We start from the raw sequence: 16,004 nt of genomic DNA, 5'->3' as shown, positions 1-16,004 counted from the left end.
ATGCCGCACGGCCATTGCTCATCCATATATTTATAGGGTCAACAGCCCTGCACCCCACACAGCAACTTGTCCAAACCTACCCCATTTCTCCTTCACCCAAATCCAGATAGCTGATGTTCTTAAAGAGTTGCAAAATCTGAACCCCTACAAATCAGCTGGGCTAGACCATCTGGACCCTCGCTTTCTAAAATTATCCGCCGCAATTGTTGCAGCCCCTATTACTAGCCTGTTCAACCTCACGTTCGTATCGTCTGAGATCCCCAAAGATTGGAAATCTGCCGTGGTCATCCCCCTCTTCAAAGGGGGAGACACTCTAGACCCAAACTGTTACAGACCTTTATCTATCCTACCCTGCCTTTCTAAGGTCTTCGAAAGCCAAGTTAACAAACAGATCACCGACCATTTCCAATCCCACCGTACCTTCTCCACTTTGCATTCTGGTTTCCGAGCTGGTCATGGGTGCACCTCAGCCATGCTCAAGGTCCTAAACAGTATCATAGCCGTCATCGATAAAAGACAATACTGTGCAGCCATATTCATCGACCTGGCCAAGGCTTTCGACTCTGTCAATCACCACATTCTTATTGGCGAGACTCAACATCCTTGGTTTCTCAAACGACTGCCTCGCCTGGTTCACCAACTACTTCTCAGACAGAGTTCAGTGTGTCAAATCAGAGGGCCTATTGTCCGGACCTCTGGCAGTCTCTATGGGTGTGCCACAGGGTTCAATTCTCAGGCCGACTCTTTTCTCTGTATACATCAATGATGTCGCTCTTGCTGCTGGTGATTCTCTGATCCACCTCTACGCAGACGACACCATTCTGTATACTTCTGGCCCTTCTTTGGACACTGTGTTAACTAACCTCCAGACGAGCTTCAATGCCATACAACTCTCCTTCTGTGGCCTCCAACTGCTCTTAAATGCAAGTAAAACTAAATGCATGCTCTTCAACCGATTGCTGCCCGCATCTGCCCGCCCGTCCAGCATCACTACTCTGGACGGTTCTGATGGTTCTGAATATGTGGACAATTACAAATACCTAGGTGTCTGGTTAGACTGTAAACTCTCCTTCCAGACTCACATTAAGCATCTCCAATCCCAAATTAAATCTAGAATTGGCTTCCATAAGACTGCTAAATTGTTAGTTAAATAGTTAACCAAATAGCTACCCGGACTATCTGCATTGACCCTTTTTGCACTAACTTTTATGTCTCATCACGTACGCTGCTGCTACTGGTTATTATTTGTCACTTTATTCCTAGTTATATGTACATACTGTTTCTACCTCGTACCCTTGCATATCGACTCGGCACTGGTACCCCGTGTATATTGCCAAGTTGTTACTCATTGTGTATTTATTATGACTTTTATTATTATGTGTTTTATTTTTCTATTATTTCACTATTTTCTTTCTCTCTGCATTGTTGGGAAGGGCCCGTAAATACTGTTAGTCTACACTTTTTGTTTATGAAGCATTTGAGAAAATGTATTTGATTATCATGTACCTATCCAGGAGCAAGCAATTTAATGTAAAGTGAAACCCAGTAGGGTATAACCTTTATAATTAATATATAGTTACAATGTAGCAACCTTTGCAGACAATATTCTAACTAAGAGAAATTAGGAGACAGGAGATAGGAGAACATTAGGTATAACCCTTTCACTGTACTGTACTCACAATAAGTAGGGATTGATTGATGCTCAATGTTAAATTCTTTCTACTATCACATCTAAGCCAATATGACACAAATGTCGATTAAACATCACAATTAAACTTGATTGGAGGTACACAACACACTACCCGCCTCTCGTCATGAGCCGTTCAGCCATTACAATCTTTAACAACCAATTCTGTAATTACACTGTTGTTACAAGGGGTATACATGAATTTATAATGTACTTACTCAGGAGCAAGCAACTTAATGTAAAGTGAAGTGAAATGTTTAATTACTTTGTAGTTACATTGCAACAACCTTTGCAGATAATAGTAGGGACATCAACGGTACAGGCTGCTGTCACAGTTGAAGCCATAGTCTAGGGCGCCTGTTTCAATTGTCTATTTTTAAACTCCCTCCATGGTTAAAGTAATGATAAATAGATGTCATTGTTGTAAAAATCTGTGAGTGTGCTTCATTTACTATCATCCTATATCGAAATATTGAATTATTTTGACTTTATGAATTATATTATATTACGCTAAGTCTCTTTTTGCACAATTTAAGAAGAATATCAAAGAGCTTCAGGTGAAGAAAATCTTACTGTATTTGTCGAATGGGTTAATTAACTTGAGGATCTATTATGGATACATGCACTATGGGTGTGCTCGGAGATACATACATTATACACAGAGGAAGTGTTACCGACATTTATTTGACTGTAAACTGGTGGATAGAACGTGTTAAGCCTACTACATTACACAGACAAACGTTTTCACCACACAACAATTACAGGACATACACGTAATTTTACCTCAGATTGGTGATGTGAGTATTATAGTTTATAGTCATCACGTTCTCCCAAAATCGATTGCTTGAAACGGATCATATCTTTGGTTTAGTACAAGTATTTTTGTAATATACGTCAGTCCATAGTGGAACTTAGAATGCGGCTGTCCTTTTCAGACCACTGTGGCTAGAATAAAATTGGTCTCTCCTCCCATAAAACATCTCTGGCCTCACATGAATTCATGGATTTGAAGGTTAAACTATCATTCGAATGAAAGCCAACCCCTGTCACTATTTAAATACCGATGTGAAGTGGTGATTCGTTGAATTTAAACGCAACATGTAAAGTGGTGGCCCATGTTTCATGAGCTGAAATAAAAGATCCCAGACATTTTTCATACATGCAAAAAGCTTATGTCATAACGTGGCCCTTTCTGGGTATAGAGCGTGGCATCCCCCTCTCTCTCCCTTCTACAACCAGGTTCTGTTATCTCAGGTCATAAATTCCTGGAGGAGACTCTCTCCTCCTGGCCATGCAGTATATATATAGAGAGAGAGTTTGACAGTAGAACAAACAAACTTCTTCTACATCACAGAACTTGAGAACTGAACAATGTCCATGTTTTGGAGAATGTGTAAATGGTCGGTGGAGAAGCCAGCTACGATCCGGTCCGTTTTGTTTCATGTTTGTGACCTCATGAAAGACAATACAGCCACATTACCACAACTCTGTTTATACAGGTGCCTCCATTATGAGGTTTGCATCTAATTATTGTATAAAATGAATGAGTAAAGATGAAACTATTTGTGAAATGATGTAATGATGTTAATGTGAGAGAATTGTATTCCCTTTAAAGTTTAACGAAGTCATTGGCCCACCCCCATGAGCAGACATGATCTGGCTCATGGGACAGCCCTTTTCTACTGTTACCAATAAAACCCCCACCTGAAGAAATCCTCATCAGACCACGCGTACCTCAGTCAGCTGAGGGGGCGAAGGTTGAGTAGAGACCACAAAAACCTCAGTGTAAGGTAAGGTTGTAATGGTTGTTGAACTCCTAACCATACCACGTGGAGCATTGGCTACACAGTGGATTGAACTCTGAGACTATCAATCCCGACAGAATAAGAGCAAATCTTAGATTGTAATTACTAGTCTGCAGCTAGAAATTATGTCAACCTGAAATGCGAAGACCGACAACCGATGAAACATGTATTCTATAAGAACATTTCTGAATGGTACTCTGAAGTATCCATTCTTACCACGAAAGACTCCAGGGAAGCAGAGAGACGCTTGGATGAACTTTCCAACAGAAAGACAGACTATTCCAACAGAGATCACGACGACACACTGAGCGTAAATATATATTGATTGCAATTATTCCCAAATGAGTGAGCGTTCATGTGCAAAGGTTTAGCATTTCAATTAATATAATTATCAACTGTGTAGTGACTCTTTTGTCTTTCCCGCCCTTCTCAGTCCACACCCACTTCCCTTTGTCCACCAAGCCTTCATATCGGCTTAGCCCACTAGGGAACATCCCCTATCATTTCCTTGTAACCATATCTACTGTTTGTTTGTTTATGCATTTCTGTGATTATTTAGTTAGTTAGTAAATAAATGATTAAGACAATTGATGTATGGATGACTGTCACAAGTTTCTTCATCTTCCGATGATATAGAGAAATCGTCGTCTGAGAACGTGGACCAATACGCAGTAGAGTTGGTGCTCATCATCTTAATTTATTAAATGACGTTAAACACGAGAAAACAAGAAAACAACAAGAACGACGAATGACAGTTTTGCAGGCTATATAAAACGCAGTGCAAAATCAATCTCCCACAAAAGACAAACACAAACACACCCTCATATATGGGACTCTCAATCAAAGGCAAATAGACAACACCTGCCTTCAATTGAGAGTCCCAACCCCAATGAACCCAAACATAGAAACAGACACACTAGACTCAACATAGAATACATGAAAATCAAACAGTGCCCAAAAACCCCGGAATACCTAAATCAACTGCCCTACAACAAACACACCACCCCTAACCACATAAAACAAATACCCTCTGCCACGTCCTGACCAAACTACAATACCAATTAACCCTTAGACTGGCCAAGACGTGACAATGACTCATAGTAAAGGCTGGGTTCGTGCAGATAACCAACAGATAACAACAACGACGTTTGGAATGAGACTAACGTGAGGTAAAGAATAATTCATTAATTAGAAGAGTTATATTAGTAAAATTATAACTTTGTAATCTGAAGATTTTCCTTGGTGCCCCGACTTCCTAGTTATTTACATTTACATGATTAGTTTAATCACGTAATAATAATTACAGAGAATTGATTTGATAAAATAACAGTCTTCACTTTAATGATGCCAAAAACACGACACTTATATCTCTCAAATTGTGTGCACAAATTTGTTTATATCCCTGTTAGTGAGCATTTCTCCTTTGCCAAGATAATCCATCTACCTGACAGGTGTGGCATATCAAGAAGCTGATTAAACAGCATGATCATTACACAGGTGCACCTTGTGATGGGGACAATAAAAGGACACTCTAAAATGTGCATTTTTGTCACACAACACAATGCCACAGATGTCTCAAGTTTTAACGTGGAGTGCAATTGACATGCTGACTGCAGGAATGTCCACCAGAGCTGTTGCCAGAGAATTTAATGTTAATTTCTCTTCCATAAGCCACCTCCAATGTCGTTTTAGAGAGTTTGGCAGTACGTTCAACTGGTCTCAGAACCGCAGACCACATGTAACCGTGCCAGCTCAGGACCTCCACATCTGGCTTCTTCACCTGCGGGATCGTCTGATACCAGCCACCTGGACAGCTGATGAAACTGAGGAGTATTTCTGTCTGTAATAATGCCCTTTTGTGGGAAAAAAAATATTCTGATTGGCTGGGCCTGGCTCCCCAGTGGGTGGGCTTGGCTCCCAAGTGGGTGGGCCTATGCCCTCCCAGGCCCATCCATCGCTGTGCCCCTGCCCAGTCATGTGAAATCCATAGATTATATGAACTCTAACTCAGTCTTTGAAGTTGTTGCATGTTGTGTTTATATTTTTGTTCAGTATATATATAGCAGCCTTCTAGATGTCCTCATCTAACCAACCATATATATAATAGCAACACCTATGTAACTATTATGTTGTTACTACAGTTATAACTGTGTAGTTACTGTACATCGCAATGGGGGGAACTTAATGTAAAGTGTTACCAATCTTGGTTATTGTTTCTTAACCCAAATGATGAAAGCCTTGTTCTCCCCATGTCCTTAGGGGGATGGTGCCTGGTGCTTTTCTGTTGGAGAGGATGGGATCCTGACTGTTTCTCTCTTTCTGCTGTTATTTCCCTGTAGAGCAGGAAGAGTGAAGGGAGCTATGAGTGATCGACTGCGCCTCTATTCTATGAGTTTTAGGGGGATTTGAAGTTATTGAAAGTGTGGTGAAGGGTGACAGCTGGGAGATGTCTATGTGATGCCTATCGGACGGCCGGGTGCCTGCCATCATGGTTGTGTGCATCCAGCCAGTCTTCCTCTCAGCCTGTCCCCTCAGGCAGACGGCACAAGCATTCCACTCCATTATCACATACATGTTGTTGTACTACTGGCCAATCATCTGCACTACTCACATATGAGATTTCACCAAGATTGCACAGGAATTTGATATTGATATAAAAATGGCTGTATAGGGCCTTTAAAAGTTGAAAATTGGGAGGTGTGTGTGAATGATGAATGATAGATAGATTGATGGCGAGAGAGAGAGAGGCTTTTTGGGGGGGCTATTCCTTAACGATTCCTCTGAGTAGCCATGCAAGGAATAATGGATGTGTAATGTGGAACGACAGCTTGCAGAGCACTGTCATTAATGTTGTAATTCACTTTTAGTGTTTCTACTATTGCACTGCAACAGGAGGCACAGATGTCACCTGAATCAGCTCCTTCTAGCAGCCAGAGCGCACCCTGTCTTCACCAGCTGTCTATGAACGCACCCTGCCAGCCCACCGTGTGTGCAAATGTGTGCAATGGTGTGTGTGTGTGTGTGTGTGTGTGTGCGTGCGTGCGTGTGTCCATGATGCCCGGTAAATGTCAACTTCCAGAGTACACTGTATGTATTGATACAGGAAGTAAATCCATACTGTTATAGTATCTTGTTACATCATTGGAATCAAAAACAAATGGATTTTCTTTGACATTTTTCCTTCTGGTAAATTATTATAGAATACCTATACTTAAATACTTAGTTTATATTTGGCCCCATTTTAAAAAAGACAATCGTATCAGTACTATGCCTACTTTATGTTATAAATGATATTGGGACCTTAAATGAAGTGGATGCTTGAATACCCAACACAAATGTCTCCCATCTCTTTAATATAAGTGCACACGTTCACTCTGGAGATCACCCTGACAAAACCACGGAGGAAAATGACAGAAGACGAAAGAAAAGAAGGTCTCAAAGAGAAAATAGCTGACTGACTGTGTAAGCTCAGTTCAGCTCAAAATGAGGAAGTTCATTATATGGCCGTCAAGGTGAAAGGAAGACATCTCCTGGCAGACGCAGTTAAAATGTCCACCTCTCCTACTCAGAGGAGAAAAGAGAAGGAATGAAGAGGGACAAATGCTGTTATGTGGGGAGGTGTGTGTGTGTGTGTGAGGGAGAGCGAGAGTGTGTGTGTGTAATAAAGAGAGTCAAAATGTGTGTGTGCGTGCGTGCGTGTTTGCTTGCGTGGGTGCGTGTGCGTGCGTGTGTCTGTGTGTGCGCGTGTGTGTTTGTGTGTGTGCGTGTGTGTGCGCGTGTGTGTGTAATAGAGAGAGTAAAAGAGTGTGTGTGTGTGCGTGTGTGTGTGTAATAGAGAGAGTAAAAGAGTGTGTGTGTGTGCGTGTGTGCTCGTGTGCGTGCGTGTCTGTTCCAGTACAGACAAGGGCAGCAGTGTTAATGGTATTGCTCTGTAAAATGACCCTTACATCCGTTTCTTCATACATTTCCACAGTGCTTCAAAAGTCCTCATATTTTCCCTTTGTCAGCAGTGTATCATTGTTATGTGTATGTGACCTCTAGAAGGAGCTTGTGTTCCTTCATGTAGCCTTCCATGTTCAGCCTGTGCTCCCTTGTTATTTGATTGCATTCTGAATGCATTTCCCTAACAATGAAACAGAAGGTTATCCCTGTTGACATATAGCTTCTATGGTTAGTCTCCTGCGCTTTAATACAGGGTTAGCCTATGAATATCAGTTTAATAGACAAAACTAGTTTCATTCCACTAATATTTGCCAACACAAGTGGATGTAACACTACTGTATATTATGCTGAGTGTGCCACTTATAATACAGCCTCAAGCTAAGGCAGCATTAGCCATACCTCCCCCTGGCGAAGCAACATTAGAAATGAAGTGGTATCAGGGAAACTACTGTAGCCCTGTGTGAGGAGGAGCCACAGTGTTAGAATGGTTTCACACAGAGCAATAAATGGGATGTTTGATACAGTACATACTGTAGTGTTTCATAGCAGATGTTCCTGTCCTGTGTCTCGCAGACGCTGTTTCACACAGAGTGATGCTGAGACTGGCTTAGGCTTGCAGCACCACTGAAGACTGGTACACGGCACTAGACAATGACTATTAGCCCCAAGACCAGCGAACAGTGATCAACTGACCTCTGAGACAGGTAAGACTGTTACAAATGTGAACATTTACCACCCTGTGTAGATAACTGTTACATATACTACAGAACGAGGCTCATTTCACCAACATGTAGGATACGGTTTCCTTATCCTCATATGAATTAAGTTCTCTTAGAAGTAAATCTTCATGTGGCAGAAAGTGATGTGGGGGCCGGACATGGGGGGGCTAGTGGGTCTAGGCAGGTGTGATGTAGTTGAAGTTTGTATGATGTTGTCGTTTGTATATGAACGTTTTGTATTGTTAATAAAATATAAAAAATAAAAAAATATATAAAAAAGAAGTCAATTGTATACTCTACCAAAAGACAATATTATCAGGAATTAGTCTTTCCCTGTGTCCTGTGGACACAATGACAGTCTCACTCTCAACGTCAAATAGCAGAGTTACTTGTTTACTTCACTATGAATTACGAACGCATGTTTGATTTAACTAAATTCTTTCACTGCACTGCAGTATACAATAGATCTCATTCAAATTAGTCCGTTTCTGCAGTTGGGTGGAAATGTGTTGAATCTTTTCACACTCACCTCAAAGCTAGTCATCATTTTCCTTTTCAAGGGAACTTGAAAGTGGTGTCAGAAGGAGACGTGGCATGGGTTTGTGTTTGTTTTCTTCTTGCATAGAGAGTAGTTACTTTGAAAAGCGCAGGGCTGGCTCGGTGATGGAGCGTAGGATGATTCAGCAGGAATCCAACAGCCCATGTGACTGATTCACATTTGAACATAAGCAGAAATACGGCCACTCCAGGGAGTTGCGGGGAGGAATGGAAAAATAGCCTCAAATCTCTCAGCAGCAAATCAAAAGTCTCTTTGTTTAAGTCCTGTTCTGTGTCACCTTCTCTATGGCTGACCGGTGTGTTGTGGTGTACATGGGGGTACTGATTGCTCTTATTCAAAATAAGCACCATGACAAAGATGGGGAAGAGGAGTTTTTTGAATGTGCCTCTCCTGAAGAGGAGGGCCTGAGAGGATTATATGGCTCAGTGGGCACCGTATTGTGTAGGGAGTGGATACAGCAGGTACCCATTTGAATCCCAGCCAAGAGACAGACACAATGTTGCAGGGGATAATGTTGCCTCCCAGCAATTCAACTCTGGAGGTTTGGAGTGGTTTAGGGGGAAGCATGTTCAATTAGCCCATTTTCCCTCCCTCTCAGCCATGTCTTACGCTTATCTTCTTTCTGACCGCTTTGTAGGAGAACCTGAGAACTGTACGGAGGAGTCGTTTGCTTTGAATTCTTTAGGTGCCAAATTGAATTCCCTCCATCATTCCTCTCTGTGTATCATTTGCATTGACATATCTAATGCATACACATTTTCAGGTACTAATCAAAGGCAGAGATTTCGCCCTTTATCCAAGTATCCTAGAAACACTGTGTGATCTGCTCCCGTCAGCACCACAGAACTTTCCCATACCCTTGGGTCTTTGTGTCCCTGGTTTCAAGTTGGTTGTTTACAGTACAGAGGGGTTGTGTTCCGTGCCGTCCCCCCTCCTTCCCCCAGTAGCGTAGGGCAGCGGGGTCTCAAAGCCTCGTCGTCCAGGACAAATTGGTGGATAGCGGCTCATTTACTCGGAGCCGTCATGAATGGACTGTGCCGTGACTGTGTAAACAAGTGCAAAGACTCCCAAGGGCATTCCTGCATAAATAATGACTCCAGGAGATGTTTGCCATTTGTACCACTCACTGGCTGCAGACATGGGTCAGCTAGTCTCCTCTATTGGGAGGCTTCAGTAAACAACAGCCATTAATGACACGACAAGTTTACCTGCCTGGTGTGTGGGAGCATCCTCATTGGATGCTGGGCCTTCTTTGCTTCTCTCCCCATTCAGACTCTTTCTGTTCATAGCACTCATTTCCATCTCTCCTGGTGAACGGCAAGGTTTTATGTAGCTTTTGAAGTGATGTAACAGAGGGACTGTTGAGAGTGTGTTCAAGTCTTACATGCTGTGTTTACTTGAGCATCATCTTCACTGTGCTTCACTACATCCAGTCAACTGTGTTTTCAGGAATCCACCCAGGTCTTAACACCAGCTGTAAACACTGACTACTCAGATTGTGGGGCATATCCAAAAGCCTGTATAGGTTTGAGCTCTAAGCGTGGGTTTGAGGGAGAATGGTTAGCATGAGGCTCAGCTCTGCAAGGGAAGGTGATGTGACAGCGGGAGAGGGAGGCAAAGTGAGCGGGAGCGAGAGAGAGAGAGGAGGAAATAAAGACAAAGAAACACCCACTCCTCATTAGCTTAAGCATCGTGTGTATCCATCATCCTGTAAAATAACATCTGAAAAAAGAGAAAGCCCACGTCTGCCGCGCGGCAACATGGGATGGAGATATAAAATGAATCTCTGCACTTAGGCGGTGCCATCTGTTCATCTGGGTGGAGAGCACGCCTTTACGCCACACGTTCTTTCTCCCTCCCTCTCTCTCTCTCTCTGTCTCTTTCTACTCAACCGCCAGAGAAACCATCTTTGCTCAGAAACCAGAGAGCTCAACAAAACGACATGCCTCAATGCCAACCCCGGGGCTACGTTTTTTCCTCTTGTTCTTAATTTCCCTGATAGTGTGCATATCTTTACCCAGTTTTTGATACAATATGCGAAAAACATAGTGACATAATACAATTTGAGCTCCATGTGAGAAATAGGATTATCTTGGGCGAGATTGTCAGCGACGTGTTACGGTAATCACTTTCTTCCAGGAGCCGAGAGACGTGACTCACTCGCAACTTGACCCGCTGTCATTATCTATTGCGTCTGACAGTATTTATGCAATTTGCTTGATCTGGTTTTCCTTCAGGTGCTTTAGAAAATGAATGGAGAGCCCAATAATATATATATAAATGTGGAATAATGAAAAATAAGTAATCCCCCTTGCAAATTGGAACAAGGAGTAAATCCTGGTCCACCTTGGGGCCCCAGCCAGCTGGCCAGCCAGTCAGTCAGTTGGTCCGTGTTGTGTTGTTGCTCCAGACATTGTTGTGGATCGTCAGCGCGGTGGAGCTGTGTGTTCTATAGGTCTCCTCTCCACATCTAGTCAGACTCCCCAGTGTTCTAATTGATACAGGATGTGTTTCCCAGGCCTCTGGAGGAAGGTCACAATGCATGACTTTGACACACTATGGAGTCACACAGAACAGAACATTCACAAATAAGGCTCCTCTCTCACCCATAAAACTGTTACATATTTTTTTTCAATTCTCTCAAGTTAATGTACAGTCAGGAAAATAGACAAAAAAATAAATGTAACAAATACTGAGCTATATTGTAGGCTAAAAAAATTGGGAAATGATTATTTTATACTTATATAATTGCTCAGAGAAACAGATTTTGTTTAACAAGTAATATTTATTTCTAAAGAAGATAGGGGTAAAAATGATTGGCACCCCTATTTTAAATACCATTCAATACCTCACGAGGATAATGGCACTGAGCCTTTTTATTAAATGTTTTATGACATTTGTGACGCTCGTCGTAAGGAGTAGACCAAGGTGCAGCGTGTTGATTGCTCATGATAAATATTTATTTTAACTCAGAACACTAAAGCAAAATAACAAACAAACGGAAAACGAACGTCTCATTCTGCAGGCTTTACAGAGCTGTGCAAAAACAAGATCCCACACACAAGGAGGGAAAAAGGGCTGCCTAAGTATGATTCCTAATCAGAGACAACGATAGACAGCTGCCTCTGATTAGGAACCATACTCGGCTCAACCCAAAGAAATACAAAACATAGAATGGAACATAGAAATATAACACAGAATGCCCACCCCATGTCACACCCTGAACTAACCAAACAGAGAAAAACGGCTCTCTCAGGTCAGGGCGTGACAGTACACCCCCCCCCCCCCCCAAAGGTGCGGACTCGCGGCCGCAAAACTGAACCTATAGGGGAGGGTCCGGGTGGGCATCTACTCTTGGCGGCGGCTCTGGTTCGGGGCGTAGCCCCCACTCAGCCCACTGATCCCTCCGCTTTTGTGTCTCTGGAGGAACCAGACCGTGGATCATCGCCGGAGGCTCAGAACTGGAAACTGCTGAAGTTCTGGACTGCTGACCGCCGCTGAAGACTCCGGGCTGCAGACCGCCGCTGAAGACTCTGGGCTGCAGACCGTCTCAGGAGGTTCCGGGCTGCAGTCCGTCTCAGGAGGTTCCGGACTGCAGTCAGTCTCAGGAGGTTCCGGACTGTAGGCCGTCTCAGGAGGTTCCGGACTGTAGGCCGTCTCAGGAGGTTCCGGACTGTAGGCCGTCTCAGGAGGTTCCGGACTGTAGGCGTCTCAGGAGGTTCCGGACTGTAGGCCGTCTCAGGAGGTTCCGGACTGTAGGCGTCTCAGGAGGTTCCGGACTGTAGGCCGTCTCAGGAGGTTCCGGACTGTAGGCCGTCTCAGGAGGTTCCGGACTGTAGGCCGTCTCAGGAGGTTCCGGACTGTAGGCGTCTCAGGAGGTTCCGGACTGTAGGCCGTCTCAGGAGGTTCCGGACTGTAGGCGTCTCAGGAGGTTCCGGACTGCAGTCAGTCTCAGGAGGTTCTGGACTGTAGGCCGTCTCAGGAGGTTCCGGACTGTAGGCCGTCTCAGGAGGTTCCGGACTGTAGGCGTCTCAGGAGGTTCCGGACTGTAGGCCGTCTCAGGAGGTTCCGGACTGTAGGCGTCTCAGGAGGTTCCGGACTGTAGGCCGTCTCAGGAGGTTCCGGACTGGGGACCGTCGCTACAGGCTCCATGCTATGGATCATCACTGCAGGCTCAGCGCCATGGATCACCACTGGAGGCTTTGTGCCATGGATCATCACTGGAGGCTCCGGGCCATGGATTATCACTGGAGGCTTCGTGCCATGGATCATCTCTACGGGCTCCGGGCCATGGATCATCCCTACAGGCTTCTTGCCATGGATTATCCCTTCAGGCTCTGGGCCATGGATCATCACTGGAGGCTTCGTACGTGGAGCCGGAATAGGTCTCACCAGACTAGGGAACGTCGCTGGAGGCTCCGGACTGGGGAACGTCGCTGAGAGTTCTGGACTAGGGAACGTCGCTGGAGGCCGGATGCACAGAGCAGCCACAGGGTAGACTGGGCCTTGGAGGCGCACTGGAGGTCTGGAGCTTATGACTGGCACATTCCGTCCTAGCTGGATACTTCCTTTAGTCCGGCAAGGGCGGGTCGCTGGCACAGGACAAACTGGGCTGTGCAGGCGCACTGGCGACACAGTGCGTAGAACTGGCGCAGGATATACTGGGCCGTGGACGCGCACTGGAGGTCTGGAGCTTATGACTGGCACAACCCATCCTGGCTGGATACCCCCCGTAGCCCGGCAAGCGCGGGGCATTGGAACAGGTCGCACAGGTTTGTGCTGGCGAACTGGGGGTACCGTGCGTAGAGCTGGCGAAGGATAACCTGGGCCGAAGAGACGCACCGGAGACCAGGAATGCTGAGCCGGCACAATCCTTCCTGGCTGAATGCCAACTCTAGCACGGCAACGGTGGGGAGCTTGCACCGAGCGCACCGGGCTATAGCTGCGCACTAGCGACACAGTGCGCATTCCCGCATAACACAGTGCTTGCTCTGTCACTCGCTCCCCACGGTAAGCACGGGGAGTTGGCTCAGGTCTCCAACCTGACTCGGCCAATCTCCCCATGTGCCCCCCCCCCCAAAAATTTTTTTTGGGGCTGCCTCTCGCACTTGCCTCGTGGTTGGTACAGTGCCTCGTAATAACGCCGCTCAGCTCTTGCTGCCTCAATCTCCTCCCTCGGGCGGCGATACTCCCCAGCCTGACTCCAGGGTCCTTTCCCGTCCAGAATCTCCTCCCATGTCCAGTTGTCCTGACCACGCTGCTTGGTCCTTTTGTGGTGGGATCTTCTGTGACGATCGTCAAAATGAGTAGACCAAGGTGCAGCGTGTTGAGTGCTCATGATAAATATTTATTTTAACTCAGAACACTAAAGCAAAATAACAAACAAACGGAAAACGAACGTCACGTTCTGCAGGCTTACGGAGCTGTACAAAAACAAGATCCCACACACAAGGAGGGAAAAAGGGCTGCCTAAGTATGATTCCTAATCAGAGACAACGATAGACAGCTGCCTCTGATTGGAAACCATACTCGGCTCAACCCAAAGAAATAGAAAACATAGAATGGAACATAGAAATATAACACATTGAATACCCACCCCATGTCACACCCTGACCTAACCAAACAGAGAAAAACGGCTCTCTCAGGTCAGGGCGTGACAACATTGGAGAACACATTAGGAGGGATCTTAAACCATTCCTCCATACAGATTTTTTTCAGATCCTTGATATCCTTTGTCTGCGCTTATGGACTGCCTTCTTCAATTCAAACCACAGGTTTTCCGGAGACTGAGATAGCCATTGCAAAATGTTGATTTTGTAGTCAATTAACCATTTGTGGATTTTGATGTGTGCTTGGGGTTATTGTCTTGCTAGAAGATCTACTTACGTCCCAAGTTTCAGCCTCCTAGCAGAGGCAACCAAGTTTTGGGCAAAAATGTCCTGGTACTGGGTAAAGTTCATGATGCTGTTGACCTTAACAAGGGCCCCAGGACCAGTGGAAAGATGGTGGTTATGAGGTTCTTTTCTGCCTATACATCCTTATTTGGATGCTAAAACCATCACTGGAGTGCGTGGCCAAAGAGCTTTATTTTTATGTCGTCTGACCATAGCACCAGTTCCAATTCAAGTGCCCATGCCGTTTAGCAAACTCCAGGTGTTTACATTTGTTGGATGACATGAAAATAGAGCTCTTTGGCCACGCACACTAGTGGCAGGTTTGGTATCAAAGAAAGTTACATAAGAAAAAATAACTCCATACCTACTCTAAGATATGGTGGAGTATTTTTGATGTTATGGGGCTATTTTGCTTCCTCTGGTCCTGCGGTACTTTGCCCAGTACCAGGACAGTTTAGCCATGAACCTGTTTGCCTCTGCTAGGAGGCTGAAACTTGGCCGCAAGTGGATCTTCCAGCAAGTCAATAAGCCCAACTATCAATATCCACAAATAAATTGTTAATTGACCAGAAAATCTCCAGACTTGAACCCTATTGAAAACCTGTGGTTAGAAATACTAGAACAGAAAATCCACACAGTTTAGATAGAAAGAGTGACATCCTTCAACAGTTGAACACTTTGAAGTTTGAATATGACACAATAAACACCCGGTATGCAGAGATTGCTGCCATGAAATCCAAGCACCAATATGTTCAGCAAGGTGAAAGTGCAGGGAAAATGCTTGCTTGGTAAAGTAAGGAAGAGGAACATATCATCTATAGCATTTAAACCCCAGATGGTAGCATATCAATGGATACTTCTGAAATTAACTGAGTCTTTAAAACCTTTAATCACAAACTGTATCAATCTGAAAGCATTCAAAGGATGATATAAACTATTTCCTTAATGAGGCCATTTTAGCAATTCTAAGTGAAGCAGAGAAAATGTATATGATAGAAACATTACCCCAGGTAAACTGTTGGAGGCCATCAGTGATGTACAAAACAGGAAATCTCCTGGTAATGATGGATTCTCAGTGGAATGTTACAGACACTTTCTTCCCAAATTACTAAAGCCTATGTTACTTATCCTTACTTATACTTTCTAATTATGACTTTTCAAGTATAGGAAGTACATTTAAGTGGAAATGGACAAAGACACGTATGCAATACCTGGGTGTACTGATACCATGCAATCTGGAGGAGGCATATACAATTAATTACTGTCCTTTAATAGATAGGCTTGAATCCGATGTTCAGAGATGGAGATCTCTCCCTATGTCCATGTTATGTAGGTTCAACATAATCAAAATGAATATATTACCAATGCTGATATACTTATTCCAGGCCTTGTCAGTTT

At 44.3% G+C, this 16,004-nt stretch overlaps 1 protein-coding gene across 4 annotated transcripts in view; it reads left to right on the top strand.

Annotated features, from left to right (window-relative positions):
• LOC123741697 (RNA binding protein fox-1 homolog 3) overlaps window positions 1–16,004 on the top strand; it is a 385,849-nt gene that overhangs the window by 77,733 nt on the left and 292,112 nt on the right. For 3 of the 4 annotated variants that reach the window (XM_082971476.1, XM_082971477.1, XM_082971472.1), the window contains exon 3: window positions 8,008–8,138. The exons of the other annotated variant lie outside the window; for it this stretch is intronic. The gene's annotated coding sequence lies outside the window, so the exon portion shown is untranslated. The remainder of the gene's footprint in view (window positions 1–8,007; window positions 8,139–16,004) is intronic. 4 annotated transcript variants of the gene reach the window in all.

The sequence above is a fragment of the Salmo salar genome, chromosome 03 (genome assembly GCF_965601325.2).
Source record: "Salmo salar chromosome 03, fSalSal1, whole genome shotgun sequence".
Lineage (NCBI taxonomy): Eukaryota > Metazoa > Chordata > Actinopteri > Salmoniformes > Salmonidae > Salmo > Salmo salar.
Note: the sequence above shows the minus strand (reverse complement) of the source record. Positions and strands in the feature narration are given on the sequence as shown.